General features: G+C 38.7%; 1 protein-coding gene across 1 annotated transcript in view; it reads right to left on the reverse strand.

Moving 5' to 3' along the window:
* The window catches only part of STX7 (syntaxin 7), a 55,266-nt gene extending 49,662 nt beyond the window's left edge, over positions 1-5,604 (reverse strand). The window contains exon 1 of the mRNA XM_008007018.3: positions 5,495-5,604. The gene's annotated coding sequence lies outside the window, so the exon portion shown is untranslated. The remainder of the gene's footprint in view (positions 1-5,494) is intronic.
* Between the last annotated feature and the right edge of the window lie 12,925 nt (positions 5,605-18,529).

Below are 18,529 nucleotides of genomic sequence, written 5' to 3' on the forward strand. Positions count from 1 at the left end.
AAATGAGATAACGCACATCCAGAGACAATTGCTTTTCCACCCTACAGAGAGGAAAGTTATGATCTGTTCTTGTGGCTGCAGGACCAACATCAGCACAAGACCATCAGAAACTCACCTGTCTAAAAATCATGCAACCACACCTGAGGCCTACTCTCTCTCCCATAAACAGCTCTATCAAGTCAAGGACAGTATTCTACAGCATTTTCCTTACCCCTAAAACTCACACCAGTGAAGTCCAAGTCTTCTCACTGTTTTCTTTCAAGGCCACCTTTTTTCCTCTCTGGAAAATCAACCACTTAGTCACAAACACAATCAATTTTCTTCATCACTTTCCTCAAGCTACTAAATGCAAGAAAGTTCCTGCTGGTGAGACATTGGCAACTGGCTTCATTCACCCAAAGAGGTGCTACTTAGATTGACTGGAATCATAAGTTTTGTTTTACTTTTTCTTTGTTTGGCTGTTGTTGTTGTCATTGTTGTTTGAGACAAGAGCACCCAGGCTGGAGTGCAGTGGTGTGATCACGACTCACTAAAGCCCTGACTTCCGGGCACAGGCAATCCTCCCATCTCAGCATCCCGAGTAGCTGGGACCACAGGCACCTGCCACCACATCCCACTAATTTTTTAATTTTTTTATAGAGATGGGGGTCTCACTTTGATGCCCAGGCTGGTCTTGAACTCCTGGGCTCATGCGATCCTCCTGTCTCAGCCTCCCAAAGTGCTGTGATTACAGGTTTGAGCCACTGTTATCTAGCCAGGTATCATGAGTGAAGAATGAAAAGCAATTTGCGAAAGATAGAAAGATATGTAAAATAAAACAAAGTTAACAATGGCCAACACTCATCTAGTACTCATATTTCCTAAACATTGTGCTTACGACTTTTAAATTTATTTTCTCAGTTAATTCTTATAAGCCTATGATAAATCACATTACTAATGTGATTTTTTTACATGAAGAAATTGAGGCATAATAAGAATAAGCTCTGCTTAAGCAAAGGAGCTAAAATTTGAAAATAACCATAGAGCTGACATTTTTTAAACACTAAACCATACTGCTTCCTCGTACAACAAAATTAAGGGCAGATGAACTCAGTTAGAAAAACCAAATTTGGGCTGGGTGCAGGGGCTCACGCCTGTAATCCCAGAACTTTGGAAGGCCGAGGCAGGCAGATCACAAGGTCAAGAGATCGAAACCATCCTGGCCAACATGGTGAAATCTCGTCTCTACTAAAAATACAAAAATTAACTGGGTGTGCTGGCATGCGCCTGTAGCGCCAGCTACTCAGGAGGCTGAGGCAGGAGAATCGCTTGAACCCAGGAGGCGGAGGTTGCAGTGAGCCGAGATCACACCACTGCACTCCAGCCTGGCAACAGAGTGAGACTCGTCTCAAAAAAAGAAAGAAAAAAGAAAAACCAAATTTACCACTTTTCTGCAAGCCCCCTATGAAGTTTTGCTATTCCCACTCCTAAGATGAAGGAACATGCCTGGGATAACTACAGGAGTTGATCAAGGTAACAGAGAGGAATAGCTTACTCCTTTTCTCTATTATTCTTCTAATACGTGGTATCCAAAAGGCAACAACAGTTGGCTCTTTTGATAATGAGACACACAAAGGAAAGGAACCAAATGGTAGTCTTTAAAATATACATATACAAACACATGCATAGACAGATAGGATAAGTAACTACAAATTGATTAAAAGCTTATGATCTCTGCGTATAGGCTAAATGGGTGCTGATTCAGATGTCTGCTTTTCCACATCAGTCTCCATTACCTAGCCCAGAGCAGCTATGCACTAAAGTACTCTTGTTGAATACTTTTGAAAACCCACTCAGAATTCCTATTTCATTGCTCAGAATAATAATTATATAATTCATTACCTAGACCTGCACTAATAGAGTAGCCACTAACTAAATGGGCTGTTAAAATTTAAATTATAGTGGTTACTAGAAGCAGGGAAGGATGGCGGGAGTGGGGATAGCCAAAGGTTGGTTAACTAACACCAAAATACAGCTAGGTAGGAGGAATGAAGTCTAGTGTTCTATACCCCTAAAAGGTGACTATAATTAATTACAATTTATTGCATATTTTCAAATAGCTAGAAGAATGAATTGTGAATCCTCTTAACACAAAGAAATGTTAAATGTTTGAGGGAATGGATATGCTAATTATCCTGATTTGATCATTACACATTGTATACATCTACTGAGGTATCACATGTACCCCACAAATATGTATAATCATTATCTGTCAATTAAAATAAAAGCAAAAAAAAGTCTTATTATAAGCTGCTAACAAGGTAACTGCAGTAAGAAACTACACTTTTACTCTACATTTCATTTTTTGATGTGACAATTTACACCGTTCTTTATTGTATATCACTTAAATTACATTGTAGCTCTTGTTTTTTAAAAATTTTTAAATTAAGTTAAATGAAAAATTCAGTTCCTCGGTCATACTAGACACCTTTCAAACGTTCAAAAATTCTGTGTGCCTAGTGGCCAGCAGCTTGGACAGCTCATTCACAGACCACGTCCATTATCACAGAAAGAGCTATTGCACAGTGCCAATCTCCACATTGCAATAATCATCTATGAAGATATACAAACACCATAAAGAGAAAAACAGGAAGGGAGAATCAAAGTGCATCACTCAGATGAGCGTCTTCTCAAGACTGCTTCTAAAGAACACAAAAGAATGAACAAAGGGAACGTTAAAATGTAATCTTAAAGTGTCAAACACTACTCCCAGTTAAAATCAGATATACTGTAGAATCCCTAAGGTTTCCATTTAGCATATATCTCATGCTCTATAAATCTACTCTGGGCAAAGAAGGGGTCAGTTTCGCTTTCTTAATCATTAACATCAGCATAAACAACTGGACTTCTCTCTACCCTCTACCCCAAACAAGTTCTGACGGGTGGGGGGTGAGCATTTTTTTGTCTGTTTTGTGGACTGCACTATTCTCAGAGCCTGGCTACATCATAAGTGCTTAACAAATATTTGTAGAATGAATGAATGTACCCACTTCCTAAGAACACACACCCAGCACGAGGGTAAATATTACCATTTCTAAAACAGAAAATTCCAGTGCCTTCTTTCAGATCCCGAAGGTCCCAGGCTCCTTGCTGCCTTGGGCCTTTGCTGGGTGCCATTTCCTATTTCTAGAAGGCTCTTCCCATGATCTCCATGTGACTGGCTCCTTCTCCCCAGCAAGGCCTCATCACATGCTAGAGAAACCTTTGTGACCACTCTGATCTGAAAGTGAGAACTCACCACAGGCCACTCTTTGTCAATCTAACTTACTGCTTCACAATACTCAATAGTCTAATTAGTTACTGTTTATTATTGATCCCTACACCTCTGGAATACAAACGTTTATTATTGATCCCTATACCTCTGGAATACAAACAGGAGCTACTTCTGGAATATAAACAGGGGATAGATGACCTTGTCATTCTGTGTAATCTACAGTGCCTGGTGCATACTAAATGCTCAAGGAACTGTCTACATAAGTATCCTCTGCACAAACTACATTAACTGCATTCTTTGGCCTTAGCTCTTCCATCACTGAACTTTTGTACTACTTGGTTTTAGTTCACAATATCAAGGATTATTTTTTTTCACACTTTCACACACAAAACTTGCAAATTAAATGGAATCACAGCAACCTTTACTCAGACTTACTGTGGATATCTTCTATAATTTACTTTTCAATCATCAGCACTTAAAGTTTGGGGTCATAATCAAAATGAGGATTGATTTTGTTATCAAGAGCAACATAAGTAACATATCTGAGGAAAAATGATGTTAATGAGTTAATATGGTATCATATTAACCTCTGCAGACACTGTGAAATTAAGAGCATAATTCTTTTTTTTTTTATTAATTTATTTATTATTATTAAACTTCAAGTTGTAGGGTACAGGTGCACAACGTGCAGGTTTGCTACATATGTATACTTGTGCCATGTTGCTGTGCTGCACCCATCAACTCGTCATTTACATCAGGTATAACTCCCAATGCAATCCCTCCCCCCTCCCCCCTCCCCATGATAGGCCCCGGTGTGTGATGTTCCCCTTCCCGAGTCCAAGTGATCTCATTGTTCAGTTCCCGCCTATGAGTGAGAACATGCGGTGTTTGGTTTTCTGTTCTTGTGATAGTTTGCTGAGAATGATGGTTTCCAGCTGCATCCATGTCCCTACAAAGGACACAAACTCATCCTTTTTTATGGCTGCATAGTATTCCATGGTGTATATGTGCCACATTTTCTTAATCCAATCTGTCACTGATGGACATTTGGGTTGATTCCAAGTCTTTGCTATTGTGAATAGTGCTGCAATAAACATACATGTGCATGTGTCTTTATAGCAGCATGATTTATAATCCTTTGGGTATATACCTAGTAATGGGATGGCTGGGTCATATGGTACATCTAGTTCTAGATCCTTGAGGAATCGCCATACTGTTTTCCATAATGGTTGAAGAGCATAATTCTTAACTAGTCACAAGTCTGAGGCCAACTTCTCAAAGTGGCCTATAAGGCCTGGCCACATCACAAACACAGTTTAACACCATTATCAGCCTCTGCCCAGGTGTGCTCAGAGAACCTGCAGAAGAAACGCTCACTTCTAACATTATTAAATAGCACAGCATTTCATAATTACTTTCTTTTCTTCCAGATTCTAGGCAAGTTTTATATACTATATATAATTATAGTCAGAATACAACGATCTGAGGTAAACAAAAATTAACGTATATAGATAAGAGTCAAGCAAATGTGAGAAATTTGTGGGAAAAAACACACAGCATTTGATTAGAAATGCAACTTTTTTTTCTTTGTCTGAATTTAAAGAAAGTAAGTAACTAAAAAACAAGGTGGAGGAAATACTAGAAATATTTTATGTATGTTTAAAGGTTTTTATGTAAATAAATTAAACGTGGATACTAAGAATGTCAAAGATAGTATGTTAAGTCATCAAGCCAAATAAAACAAATACTACGAGCCACTGAATAAACAAACATACACGGTTTGTCTATTACAGCCATACATTTTTCAGTTCCTCTATATTCGGGAAGTTTAAAGTGTGTTTTTCAATCCGTGAGTTGAAAAGAGGAAGAGGTCATTTGGTCGTGTCTGGATTCCTGAGCTGGGCCCCAGCCGGGTCTGGCGCCCGCCAAGCCGTGCGCCTCGGGAACGCTGCCCATGGGACCGCGGCGGGTGCGTGGCTGGCCAGGCCCACCTAACCACAGCCGCGCGCTCCAGGAATGAGGAACACGCCGCGCCCCTGCACCCGGCCTGGGGGTGTGGGGAGCCGCAGGCGCTCCGGGAGCCGGGACAGTCCGGCCCTTCCTCACCTACCGAGTGCCTGCTGCAGAGCGCAGGGCGGCGGCCACCTGACCACGCGCACAAACAAGGAGGAGCGGCGCCGCAGGGGCACCGCGCCTCCCTGTCGCACGGCCAGGAAACCCCCCTCCCCAGGGTCCTCTTACCTGGACCTCGGCGGCTCCCTCCTACACCTCCGACCACCGTCACCCACCGACCCCCGAGCCTTCAGCTGCAATTCTCAGCTGATGGGCGGTGGCGTGGGGACGCCCAATGCGCATGCCCGCAGCACAATTCAAGGAAGAAGGCGGGGTTCACCCCTTTTCTATTGGCCCGCGGGGCTGAGTGACAGCGGCCCTGACCGCCCCTCCGGTTCCAAGCTAAGGAATGGGGGTATCAGCAAAATTGCAAGGGAGCTGTTCTTTGAAGCCTGACGTAGAGATGGTGAACGCCTCTTAGCCTGCGTGCAAAAAAGCAGAGGACAGAATGGAGGACAGTTGTCTTCTTTATCTGGTGAAGCCAGCCTTCTTGCACGCGGGTCTTCACCCCGCCCCTTTAGCTCCTGCCTATCTTGTTTGCTAACCTTTAACTGCAGTAGATCGCGTTCACAGCTCTATCGAAAAATGCAAAGGCGAATTCACAATCCTAGCGGGAACAATGAAGGAATAAGTGAAGAGTCATTTCTGGGTCCTCACTTAGTAAACAAGTTTTCCTAGTACGTACAAGTCATTCGAAGCATTCCTGAAAAGCAGGGCGTAATTTTCACAGGGTTTAAAACAAGCAGAGACTGTTACAATGATAAATATGCAAATATAATGTAATTGTTAGATGAAAAGCATCAATTGCTACAAATGAAAGAAAGCCCTCACCAAATTAATTAGAAGATAGATTGGCTTAGCCTTCGCCTATATTAAGGAAACACTATTTTCTAAAATGATTACCCGGATATGTGATATCAAAAGTCCAGATGCACTTAGGTGGAAAAAAGCAAAACCTAGTATAGAATTCTGGTTGGAACTCACCAACACTAAGTGTGGAATGTCATCTGTTTAAGAGAGATGAACAGAGAAAGAATAACCCAGAAAAGGAGTAATCCACAAGATAGGAAATAAACCAGGAAAAGGCAAACTAGAGAACGAAGGGAAAAAAGAGGGAATGGTCCATCATGTCATCTGTCACAGAAAGTTCAAGTAAATAAAGAACTGAAAGTAGTGCTTTGTACTTGAGAATTAGGAAGTGGCTGGTGAACGTTGGAAGAGACATTTCAATCATTGAAGGAACTCATGAAAGGATCTTACATCTGTGTGAGGTTTAGTGCACTTTCCAAATACCATTCATATTATCTTTGATAGACCTCTGGGCTCTGGGAGGGGAAGGTACAATGCACTACAGAAGAACCTGAGATTAAGTGGCCTCTTCAAGTTGCCCTGATAGTTACTGACTATGCTGGGACCAAAACTTAGCCGTCTGAGCCCCCATTCTGGGCTTATTGCAATTTCTTGCTTTAAAATGTGTTATGAATGGATTCCTTCCAGGTCTTTTGAAAACTTAAGAATAAGATTTCATCCTTTGGTATTTAAATGGAAAAAAATAAATATGTCTAGACAACCTTGCAAAATTTAGAAGTATTAGGATAAATGAATTACAAAGAGTTCCTGACACTTATAATATTTCATCTGTGAATCTGGCTGCTACCAAGTTAAATTCAGCCAGGTGTCTTGAACCTGGTAGGGCTTCAAAAGTCTCCTAATTTGATGAGTGATAATGTCACATCTCCCCAAATAAATCCTTTCCATGTGCAGAAGTTACCTGCGACTGAAGGCTTGTAATTTGGATTTTCAGAAATAGTAATTTGGAGATTTGAGCCTTCTTGGAGAGATTTTGAAGGAAACCAGAAGTTCTTGAGTGGGGAATGTTATCTGCATTCTTGTTGTGTCCTTATTAATATAAATACCTCCTAGGATGGAGAACTGTCCACTGCTGTATCTCCAGTGTCTGGGATAGCAATTCCAGGGAATAGAAGGAGATAATTGCTGGTTCATTTAATAGTTACTAAACTAAAAATATTTTTTACATGACCACTGTATGATTCTCTGGGAAAACCAAAGAAGTAAAAGATGCAAAAAGGTGAATAGAGCAAGACAGGGACTTATTGGTAAGTGAGAAGTACAAACTGACTTATGAAAGTTTGTTTTTTATTTATAATACAATGGGAAAACCACAACTAGTTTAAAAAATCTGTGCTAGATTAAAAGGAAGCTTAAATTAATACTTAATAAACAAGAGTTAGTCCAGTTGTACCTTATTTTTAAGCATCTTCCATGTCTCTCTACAGTCTACTTATTTTCTGTTTAAGATCACACAAGTGCCTAGTCATATGCCAAGTACAGGATCGATTTTGCCCTAGCTTTATGAACATGGAGGTAATAAACAGGTATCCCATGGAAATCTTACGTGGAGCATTATAGCATGGTGACTGGTGTATTTGTTTCTAATTTTACCTCCTGATGACTGGTATTTTCGTTTCTAATTTTACCTCCTAAGTGTTATTCATATGTGCCCTCTTCTCTCTATCCCTCACAGTTGACATCCTGATCCACTGCAATAGCCTCCTTGTTGGATCTTCTATCCCCGGGTCTACTCAACTTTATTATTGTCAAAGCCACCACTGAATATTTGAAGCTCCAGTCTGAGAATTTTTCTCCAGGCTTCATGCCATTTCCATGATTGCAGCATTCCTTGAACTGTAAATCTTAAGAAAAAAACCCAAAATGATTAAATTGGGGAGAGCTGGGGAATTATGTGGGTTGAAGTAAGGAATCAGGAACTTGGTCTACAAAGAAATGTTTGGGAAACATATTATATTACATTCTTGAAGATTCACAGAACATATTTGTAAATTAAAGTCACTGAGAAGTGGTTCAGAAAAGAAACATGTATAAATTTCTTTTACCTGGTATTTTATGAGTGTATTTGACGGTGGAACTTGTCTGTAAAACTTTTAAATATGCATAATGGAAAACACTGCTCTCAAAATCAAGTTCAAGCCCCTCGCATATACACAGGGTGACCACACATTTAATTTGCTAGGACAGTCCTAGTTAATGCTTGTTGTCCTGGCCACCTGTCTTCTGAGCATGCCCTTTCATTCTGAAACGTACTTCAGTTCAGATGATGCATCATATGGTCCCTACACATATAAGGACCACGTGGTCTCAATCCTGCCTTTCCAAACATCAAAATTTATGCTTGAAATATGTTGGCTTAAATAACTTCTCTATATCTGTCTGCTCACCCCTCCCTCCCAGCAGCTAGCTCCCCAATCACAAACCAGGGGTTTTCTTATTTCTTTGCTTCGCTCATGTAGTTCCCATTAGCTAGAATACATTTTTTCTTCTCCCCCATATTTTAAATAATTCTTTATTTTGAAATAACTTTAGATTTATAGAAGAGCTGCAAAAATAGTACAGCACTCATATATATACCTCACCCAGCTTCCCCTAATGTTCCCCTAATGTTCCCCTAATGTTAACATCTTACATAACCATGGTCCACTTGTCAAAACTAAGAAATTAGCATTGGTATAGCAGTACCAACTAAACTAGCTTGTATTTTCCCTGCTCCAGCTCTAGAAGCAGTCATTTTGCTATTGAGCTCTTCTTCCTTTTATTGGAAAATGTTGTTTAGAAATCAAGGGCCAGGACCACCAGGCACAGTAGCATGGCTCACACCTGTAAACCCAGCACTTTGGAAGGCGAAGGCAGGCACATCTTTTGAGCCCAGGAATTCGAGACCAACCTAGGCAATGGGGCAAAACCCCCTTGTGATGGTTAATACTGAGTATCAACTTGATTCGATTGAAGGATGCAAAGTATTGTTCTTGGGTATGTCTGTGAAGGTGTCACCAACAGAGATTAACATTTGAGTCAGTGGACTGGAGAACACAGACCCACCCTTAATCTGGTGGGCACCATCTAATCAGCTGCCAGCAAATATAAAGCAAGCAGAAAAACGTGAAAAGGCTAGACTAGCCTAGCCTCCTGGCCTACATCTTTCTCCCATGCTGGATGCTTCCTGCCCCCGAACATCCAAGTTCTTCAACTTTGGAACTCGGACTGGCTTTCCTTGCTCATTAGCCTGCAGACAGCCTATTGTGGGACCTTGTGATCATGTGAGTTAATATTTAATAAACTCATATATATATAATTGTATATATATGTATGTATATATGTGTATAACTCATATATATGTATAATTCCGTTCCTCTAGAGAACCTTGGCTAATACACCCATTTCTACAAAAATTAGCTGGGTGTGGTGATGTGCACAGTAGCTGTAGTCCCAGCTACTCAGAAGGCTGAGGTGGGAGGATTGCCTGAGCCCAAGAGGTCAAGGCTGCAGTGAGCCAAGATCATGCCACTGCACTGCAGCCTGGGCAACAGAGTGAGACCCTGTCCCCCACCCTACCCAAAAAAGAAAAGAAGAGAAATCAAAATCAAGGCACTAGCCTTCTCATTGTTACTAGGGTGTCAATGCTTCTATGCTCCCGTCAATGGACAGAGCTAGAAAATAAATGTATATATACTAACTCATGTATGTAGGATATTTACTCCAGGCTTCATGCCATCTTCACATTTGCTGCATGCCCCAAAATATATTTGGTAAAAATAAAAGTGTTTGGACTGGGCAGAGGTGGGGTTTGTGTGAGTTGGGGCAGGGAATCAGGGAACTGGTCCATAGAGAAATGTATGTAGTATAAATTATATGCAGTATAAGCCTTATAAAAAATATGTCTATATATTTAATTTTACAAGAAACTGCCAAATTATTTTCCAATTGTTTTACATATCCATAACTGTATCAGATTTTATCTATATACATAAAAACATGAATTCATCTAGGCATTCCCAACTGTAATCCAACATTATAGGGGTCATTCTAACCTTCCCTCATCCTAATTTTTAGCTTCTTTCTCTAGAAGTGAGAAACCTAGCTCCCATTATCTACAATTTATGTTCTTATTTGTATAATGTAAAAAATTAGGTTGTTACAAAGGTAATTGTGCTTTTTGCCATTATACCGCAATTACCTTTGCACCAACCTAATAGCTTCAAAATTGCTAACTCCTACTCTGTGTGGGAAAAAAATCTTTAGTGCAGTGTTTATGTGTAGTTCTTCTTGTCTTTAGTCTTACAGTATTGAGCCAAAACAACGTTTTCTTAAAAATCACCATGGTCGGCTCTTTACCTACCCGCTTCAGTGAAATCAGGTTATGTTTGCTTTGCAGTTAAATTCATTTGTCATAGATCTGCATTCTATCCTATGATCCACAAATATACTGATTGATTTTCTTAAAAATTGTATAAAGCTCATTGTTTGTGGTATATAGTTCTGTAGATTTTTGACAGATGCATAGAGTAATATATCCATAACGCCAATACCATAGAGAACAGTTCTATCATACTGAAAATTCCCTTTCACGACAATCTTTATTCAAACCATCCCCCTCCTCCCTCCCATGGCAACCACTTATGTTTTCTATCACCAGAGTTTTGCCTTTTCTAGAATGTCCTATAAATTCGATCATACGATGTATAACCTTTTGGGTCTGATTTCTTTCACTTAGCAGAATGCATTTAAGATACATACACATTGTTGTATAAATCTATAGTTTGTTTTTTTTGTGGCTGAATAATATTCCATTGTTTGGCTATAACATGGCTTATTTATCCATTCACCTCTTCATTGTTTCCAATTTTTTGGCAATTATGAATAAAACTTCTATAAATACTTAAATACAGATTTTGGTAACAATAGAAATTTTCAATCACTTGAGTGAATATCTAGAAGTAGGTTTGTTGGGCTGTATAAGTGTATATTTATTCATTTATTTTTGCTTTAAATATTACTCTGGAGGAGGGGTCACCACACTTCTACTCAATGAAGAGAAATGTTTTTACAATCTAGAGGTAATTTTTTTACACCTATTATGGCATGAATTCATAGGAAATAAGTTCTAGCAGACACGCTCCTTCCTATTGGTTCTCACAAAGTGTGTTTCTCTGGATGGAGCAGGCTGCTGCTTTAATTGCACTCAGGTGACTTTCTCCTTGAGATCCTTTTTTTTCTGATCATTTTCCTTCACTTGTTTCAGGAAGCTGTCTCGGCACTTAGAGTACTTAATATGCTCAATATGCACATTAATTATCTTGGCAAGAATCATGCCCTTAACTTGTTTGTTTACAACAATGCCAACAGTATGCTGGGTAACACTGTAGACTCTTCCAGTTTTTCCATGGTGACACTTGTGGGGCATTCATTTTTGAACAGCACCCATCCTCTTGATGACTACAATATCACCTTTCTTGTAAATTCGCATGTATGTGGCCAAAAGAACAACTCCATGTTTTCTAAAAGGCCTAGAGAACATGTATCAGGTGCCTCTCCTCTTTCCATTTGTGTTCATCATTTTGGCAAATTACTGGAAGATGTCAATTCTGGTTCTACATTTAATTTTACAAAATTCTTCCAAATTGTTTTCCAAGGTGGCTATATCATTTTGCATTCCCATGAGCAATGATTGAGGATCTCTGTTACTATACTTCTTTGTCACCTTTTAATATTGTTGAATTGAAAAAATATTTTTCATTCTCATATTCTCATGGGTGTGTAGTGACATCTCATTGTGATTTTATGCATGCTTATTTGAAATCCATATGTCTTCTTTAGTGAAATGTTAATTCAAATCTTTTGCCTATTTTTTGTTAGGTTGTCTTCCCACTGTTGAGTTTTAGGAATTATTTTTGTATTCTGGTACTTTATCAAATTTATCATTTGCATGCATTTTCTCCTAGTCTGTAGCTCTGTAGCTTATCTTTTCATTCTCTTCTTTTAAAATTTCTAAAATTTTCTTTCAGAAAAGATCTGGGATCTGGCTATGTTGCCCAGGCTAGAATGCAGTGGCTATACATAGGCCAGATCATTGGACATACAACTTTTTAAACTTCTGGGCTCAAGCAATCCTTTCTTCTCAGCCTCCCGAGTAGCTAGGACTATAGGCACACGGCACCACACCCTGCTCATTCTCTTAATGGTGTCTTTCATGGAGAAATAAATCTTTAATTTTTGATAAATTTAATTTTGATAATTTTGATAAATTTCAGGTGGCCATATTTTTGTTTTATAAATTATGCCTTTAGTGATTAATTTAAAAGCTCATCACCAAACCCAAAGTTATACGGATTTTTCCTGTATTTTATTCTCAAAGTTTTATGGTTTTACATTTTACATATAGGTTTACAATTCATTTTCAGTTAATTTTTGTGGAATGTATCAGGTATCTGTTAAGGTTTATTTCGTTTGGTTTTTTGCATGTGAATGTCCAATTATTTCAGTACCTTTGTTGAAAAGTCTATCTTTTCTCCATTGAATTGCCTTTGCATTTTTGCCAAAACTCAGTTGACTATATTTCTGTGAACCTCTCTCTATTTTTCATATGCTGTTCTATTAATCTATGTTTATATTTTCTCCAACATCATGCTGTCTTGATTACTGAAGCTCTCTAGAGTAAGTTTTGAAATTGTATAATTTGAGTCCTCTGACTTTTTTGTTTTCCAGAATTTTTGATCATTTCAGTTTCTTGGCTTTTCTATAGAGATTTTAGAAGCAGTTAGTCAATATCTACAAAATCATGCTGGATTTTGATTGGGATTGTTCTGACTCTACAGAACACATTGGGAAGAACTGACATCTTAATATTGAGACTTCCAATTCATAAACATAGCATATATCCATATCTATTTAGATTTTCTTATATTGTTTTTCATCAGTGTTTTGTAATTTACAATATACAGATTCTGCACATATCTTGTGAGTCATATGTAATTTATTCATTTGGGTACTATTGTAAATGTATTTTTAAATTTTAATTTTTACTTCTTCTTTGCTGAAATATGGAAATATTATTGGTTTTTGTATAACATCCTTGTATTCTGTGACCTTACTAAATGAATGTATTAGTTTTATGAGCTTTTTGTATATTCTTTAGGATTTCTACATAGACAGTTGTTCTGTGAAAGGGTATATATAAAAAGTGACCCCCAAATGCCAAAGAAGGCAAGAAACCAAAAAAGGAGGCAGACAAACCTAGTTCATTGATATTGAGTGACTTATTAGAGGGAACTTACAGACAGCAGCATGGTCTTGGGTGGCCACAAGATAAATAGATCTCTGCACTGCAACCCTCGAGATCCAGGGCATATATCTTGAGGGAAAAGTATATGTGCTCTGGAAGGAATATGTAGGTGGCTATGAGTATCAGGGCCTAAGATTTCTGTAACAGCATCAAGGGAGGTTTTGGAGAAAAACTTACAATAAATATGCATTTCTAAATAAAAAGTAATACATCAGCAAGACATTTTGGCAGCATTCCTGGACTTGGGGTGAGTCAGAAGTCGCATGGCAGATTAGCATTTAAAATAAAGTCACTCTTTTCCCCACAAAAACAAATATAATCTGTGAATATAGTTTTATTTTTTTCTTATTCTGTATGCATTTTATTTCTTTTTCTTGCTCTGTCAAACTAATTAGAACTTCCATTATGACACTGAATAGTACTAATAAGAGAGGACATCCGTGCTGGGTTTCTGATCTTAGGAGGAAAGCATTCAGTTTCTCACTACTAAGCAGGATGAACAGCATGATGTTTGCTGTAGATTTTTTAAGATTTCTTTTCCTAGATTAAGGATGTTTTCTTCTACTTCTAGTTTGCTGAGAATTTTGATCATTAATTAATGCTAAGTTTTGTCAAATGCTTTTTCTCCACCTATTGATTACATACTTTTACTTTTTAGTCGGTTAATATGGTAAAGAGATAGTAATTGATTTTCAAATATTGAGCCAGCCTTGCATTCCTAGGATTAATCCCACTTCGTGGTGATATATTATTCTTATTATACATTGCTGGATTTTATTTGCTAATATATTGTTGAAAATGCTTCTATTTGTATTTTTGAGGGCTATTGTCTGTAGTTTTTGCTTGTTTTTTACTTATAATGCTTTTGCCTATTTTCAGCATCATGACAATGCTGATCTGTGGAATGTGTCCCCTCCTTTTCTATTTTCTGAAAAAGATTTTGTAGGATTGGTATTATTTTGTCCTTAAATATCAGTAGGATTCACCAGTGAAACCACAAGGGCCTTACTTTGTATGTTTTTAAAGATTTTTAACTATACAGCACATTCATTAGATGTAGGACCATTCAGTTGATCTATATCTTCTTGAGTGAGTTTTGGTAGTTTGTTTCTTTTAAGAGGTTTGCCTATTTCATCTAAGTTGTTGAATTTATATGTATAGGGCTGTTTGTAGCATTCCCCATTCTCTCTTTGATGTCTCAGGATTAGTAATAATATTCTTTCTTCTGTTTCCGATACTGTAATTTGCATCTTCTCTCTTTTTTTCTCTTAGCCTGGAAACAGGTTTATTAATACTATTGATTTTTTTAAGCTTTTGGTTCCATTGATTTTTTCCCATTATTTTTTTTGGTTTTCAATTTTATTTTTAAATCCTAATATTTATTACCATCCTTCTACTTGCTTTAAGTTTAATTTGTCCTTTTTTTCTCTTGTTTCTTAAGCTGGAAGCTTAAGTTACTGACTTGAGATTTTTATTCTTTTCTTATATAAGCATTTACTGCTATATATTTTCACTTAAGTACTGCTTTAGCTGCATCACACACATTTTGATATGGTTGTATTTTTTACTTTCATTTAATTCAAAATATTTTTTTAGATAACCCTTAAGACACCCTCTTTGACCCATGGTGATTTTTAGAAATGTATTGTTTAATTTTCCAAATATTTGAGGTGTTTAAGATAATTTTATTTTATTAATATTTAGTGTATTTTTATGGTCAGAAAACATACTTTGTATGATTTCTATTCTTTTAAATTTATTAAGTTTTGTTTGATGGTCAGAAAATCATTACACCTGACTCTGAGTGGATCAAAGATGACAGACACAACCCAACTGGGGGCAAGTTTGAACCTTGCCAGTTTGATATTTGGTGCTAGGCAGAGTGGCTAATGTCTATGTTTTGCCACATGTATTTTACTCTGCCAGAATGAAAAACATTAATTCGGTTCCCCCATGCAATCCCTCACGTGGCGTCATACAAAACTGAGAGGCTTCTGTCTGTGGGTCCATGAAACCAAAAAAGATGATTTTCCTTTGTATTGCGGTTTGACCCCCAAGACTGTGGTGAAGCCAGCGGGGTCACTAGGGCCGCTCAAGGAAAGGGAACCCAGAAACGTGGCATGCAAGCAAAAATGGTAAGGATTTCTTACCAGTCAGACTTCTGGCCTCTCTGTCTCTTTGCAAACCAGTTGTAGGAATGGTAAAAACTCACTGTCTCCTCTGCAAAGTTTTAATTAATAAGAAAAAGGATTCATGAGGGTAGTGTTAAGCTGTAGTGAATCTGGTGTACTTTGTGCTAAGAATTTGTCTTTCTGCATTATAAAAAGAGGTCCTTAGGATAGAATGCGTGCCTAGGACCCCCATAAGCTCACTGTTCAAGCCAGCCCGGCAAACTGGTCAGGTACACACTTTGCTGCAGGTGCCTGAAACAAAAAAAATACTCATTGAGATTTCCCTCCCATCCTGTTTTACGTCCTTGGGAGCTTCACCCTGTAACTACATGGTGGTACTTTCTCTTGGTCTCTGCCATTCAGGAAACAGGAATTTTGGGGTTCATATCATAGTTAGCTCTAAAAATTATCTTAATCAGTTAAAATTATCTTAATCACTTTTGCAAGCTCAGAAGTGACTGCTTTCAGCTCCTTCTGGGAAAAGCAATGGAAACTGCCCAATGCTGTAGCTTGGTGCCTCAGGCTTTATCTTTTCACAGTGGTGGCCAGGGCTCAATTCCTGGCTTAGGGAATGAGTCCTTTCTGGTTCGTTATCTCTGTGACTTTTGCCATTTATTGATTCTCTTCCCCTTTATGAACAACTTCTGATTTTCCATCTTGAATTTTCCTTTCTCTGAGCACGTGGGAGGTTACGTTTGGTAAGTTCAAAAGTCAGAAATATTTTTTGTTTGTTCTGGCTAGAGTCTAGCAATAAGATATTTGGTTAAAAGTCAGCTTCATTAAAAGCAGATATTCAAGCTATAGGTATATTTGAAAGGCCTTCATGGTTTGTTTTTTTCTATTCTTGGATCTTGGTTTTTTTAGAAAAACTTTTTTTTTATTTCTTTTCAGTCATTTGAATTGTTTTACTTTATTTGTCTCCTTGCCATGCTTGATGCACACACGAGAGGACCTAAGATAACTTCAGAAAGCCTGGGACTCCTTGGGGAAAACAGAGAAAGTGCCACACAACTGTTTTGGGAAAAACCTCTGTTTTCCTCATGAAACCTCAGGAATTAAAGCTAAATATACTTTTGGGGATAGTTAATGGCACTTATGGGGCAATACATGGCTCTTTGCACATTTGGATCAGAGAAGCATGCTCTTGGCCACCTAGAAGATATGGCTATGTCCCCATTCCCCTCACCCCCACTGAGAGATGACTCCCATGGGAGGTGGGTTGATTCCCTCTTTTTATGACTCCCATGGGAGATGGGTTGATTCCCTCTTTTTTGGGTGTGGGGAAAGATCCAAGATCTGGTATAAAAATAAGGCCCTTGGGCGGAGCAAGATGGCCGAATAGGAACAGCTCCAGTCTCCAACTCCCAGAGCGAGTGACACAGAAGACAGGTGATTTCTGCATTTTCTACTGAGACTCCACCTCTGGGGACAGGGCACAGTTAACAACAACAACAACAGAAAAGCAGCTGAAACCTCTGCAGATGCAAACGACTCTGTCTGATAGCTTTGAAGAGAGCAGTGGATCTCCCAACATGGAGGTTGAGATCTGAGAACGGAGAGACTGCCCGCTCAAGTGTGTCCCTGACCCCTGAGTAGCCTAACTGGGAGACATCCCCCACTAGGGGCAGACCGACACCCCACACCTCACATGGTGGAATACACCCCTGAGAGGAAGCTTTCAAAGCAAGAATCAGACAGATACACTCACTGTTCAGCAATATTCTATCTTCTGCAGCCTCTGCTGATACCCAGGCAAACAGGGTCTGGAGTGGACCTCAAGCAATCTCCAACAGACCTACAGCTGAGGATCCCGACTGTTAGAAGGAAAACTAACAAACAGGAAGGACACCCACACCAAAACCCCATCAGTACATCACCATCATCAAAGACCAGAGGCAGATAAAACCACAAAGATGGGGAAAAAGCAGGGCAGAAAAGCTGGAGATTCAAAAAATAAGAGTGCATCGCCCCCTGCAAAGGAACTCAGCTCATCGCCAGCAATGGATCAAAGCTGGACGGAGAATGACTTTGGCGAGATGAGAGAAGAAGCCTCCAGTCCATCAAACTTCTCAGAGCTAAAGGAGGAATTACATACCCAGCGCAAAGAAACTAAAAATCTTGAAAAAAGAGTGGAAGAATTGATAACTGGAATAATTAATGCAGAGAAGGCCATAAACGAACTGACAGAGATGAAAACCATGACACGAGAAATACATGACAAATGTACAAGCTTCAGTAACCTACTCGATCAACTGGAAGAAAGAGTATCAGCAATTGAGGATCAAATGAATGAAATGAAACGAGAAGAGAAATCTAAAGAAAAAAGAAGAAAAAGAAATGAACAAAGCCTGCAAGAAGTATGGGATTATGTAAAAAGACCAAATCTACGTCTGATTGGGGTGCCTGAAAGTGAGGGGGGAAATGGAACCAAGTTGGAAAACACTCTTCAGGATATCATCCAGGAGAATTTCCCCAACCTAGTAGGGCAGGCCAACATTCAAATTCAGGAAATACAGAGAACGCCACAAAGATACTCCTTGAGAATAGCGACTCCAAGACACATAATTGCCAGATTCACCAAAGTTGAAACTAAGGAAAAAATCTTAAGGGCAGCCAGAGAGAAAGGTTGGGTTACCCACAAAGGGAAGCCCATCAGACTAACAGCAGATCTCTCAGCAGAAACTCTACAAGCCAGAAGAGTGGGGGCCAATATTCAACATTCTTAAAGAAAAGAATTTTCAACCCAGAATTTCATATCCAGCCAAACTAAGTTTCATAAGTGAAGGAGAAATAAAATCCTTTACAGATAAGCAAATAAATGCTTAGAGATTTTGTCAC

This window comes from Chlorocebus sabaeus, chromosome 13 (assembly GCF_047675955.1).
Source record: "Chlorocebus sabaeus isolate Y175 chromosome 13, mChlSab1.0.hap1, whole genome shotgun sequence".
Classification (NCBI taxonomy): domain Eukaryota; kingdom Metazoa; phylum Chordata; class Mammalia; order Primates; family Cercopithecidae; genus Chlorocebus; species Chlorocebus sabaeus.